We start from the raw sequence: 2099 nt of genomic DNA, 5'->3' as shown, positions 1-2099 counted from the left end.
TTCTGGCCCGAGGTGGATTCTGGATCCCTATGAAAACACAAAAGGAAAAATAAGGACATGTCAAGCAGCTCCTCTTTTGACTATGAAATGTTTGAGGCAGTCCAAGGACTTCAGAACATAGATATAATCATCCACTTAAAACTCATTTAGCATATACTGTAATAAAAAGACTGAATAAATTTGAACAAATGATACATGTACATGTGAAGATTTTGTAGAAGATATTCATATATAAATAAACAAACTTATTAGTGGTGAGGCAACACAAAGACACTGGAAGAGGAAAAGCTTCTGTTAACGTCCGTGTACACATACAAAGCACAAAACTGTAAAACTTGGTGCTCAAAGTGAAATACTGCAACATTCAAATATTAAAAAAATAAAACAATGAAAAAGGATACTACACGACTATGTACAGAAGTGTTTTAGAATGACAAAACTCCTTGATGGACAATGTATTAACCAACATTAACGCTGCACATTACACTAACGCAGATCACTTAAACTGGGTCACGTGTGGAGAAACACAAACCAAACGTTGTTAGATTAACGTCGATTAAATTCACCTTTTTATTGGGCTTTGACTCTAAGACTGAACACCTCCACGGTCTAACCCAGGTTGACGCAGGTTACCTGCCCAGCGGGGCCAGGTATCGTTAGCATAGCAATGGCTAAGTTATCAGCTAACGCTAGCACTAGCCGGCTAGCTTGGTTAGCAAGGTGCATCTTCACCTGAACTGTGATATAAACAGGGATGCTAATTTTGGCTAGCAAAGACATAGACTTAAAACTAAATGTACTTACAGGAAAAAATTGAAACGCCGACTCCTCTGATTGTCAGAACAACTGAACACAGAACAAGACATTTTTAGGCAAACAACATGTTGGAGCTAACTTTGATGAACTGAAAACACAATAACAAGTCAAATGTCCGACACATTGCTCTGATTTATATCCGGAATAACAGACAGGTCCCCCTGTGGGTCAATCACGCTGTAGCCAGCGCTAAAAACACTCTGCTTTAACGTCTATTAGGAAACTTCAAACTAGCGATTCAGACCATAAACACATAACGAAAACGTTTACTGTGGTAGTAAATCAAGAGACTTCAATACAATCGGACTTCTTTTTGCAACCAGTGGAGTCGCCCCCTGACGGTCATTTGAGAGAATGCAAGTTCTGGCACTTCCGCATTGGCTTCATTTTCCAGAACCGGAGTCGACGTCCATTTTTACATACAGTCTATGGTCTGTGTCTGTGAGCCTGTTTAAACCCATAGGTATTGATAAAACTTTACCATACATTATTAATTTTTTATATACTATATTTCCTACAAAAACAATATTTTACCTAATTGTCGGCACTATCCTGCAAAAATATCAGGTAAGAAAACATTTACTCTATTGTTTTGGTGACGTTGTTTGAGTTCATGTCGTTCATTTCTGATTAAATAATGCTACAGACAGATTAACAAATATCTTTAAGTATGTATGTTTATACTGCGTCATTAACGTGTGTTAAAGTGAAAAGCTAACCGCGATTAGCGCGCTAGCCAGAATAGCATTTTTTCAATGTATTAGTGGCTAATTTTACTGTGTGTTGCTAGTATGTGTTAATGTTGTCAGCTGGTTTAAAGCTTAAACCAACTGATGAGAGGTAAATAAGTGAAGTGAATGAGTAAAGTGAAAACTGTCTTGTACACACTTGTTCACTTAGACAGAGAGGAACAGGAAACACATTGAGGAGCAGAAGCCTCCCGCGCAGCTACCGCTTGGTCTGGACTGTTGTCTCCAGCCAATCAGTTCTAAACAGGATGTAAACAAATGCTGAATCAGTGAAACTTGCTATAAGCAGCAGAGAGCTGTGGGTGCTGGAGCAGAACTGGTCCGTGTAAATGTACAGCAGGTAGTTAGTCACTGTAATGAAGAAAACAACAACATTAACTGTAGGGCTGGGACGATTATCCGACGTAATCGACGTTGTCGATTATAAAAAATTATTCGATGTGGAATTTTAGTGTCGACGTGTTGTGTAAAACCACACAGGGTAAATGTTCATAGAACAAAACCGGAACTTTCTAATGGGACCGTTTATATCCA

Source organism: Seriola lalandi, unplaced genomic scaffold (genome assembly GCF_002814215.2).
Source record: "Seriola lalandi dorsalis isolate HSWRI2012SDOR001 ecotype SW California unplaced genomic scaffold, Sedor1 jcf7180002054875, whole genome shotgun sequence".
Lineage (NCBI taxonomy): Eukaryota > Metazoa > Chordata > Actinopteri > Carangiformes > Carangidae > Seriola > Seriola lalandi.
This window is presented reverse-complemented; position numbering follows the sequence as displayed.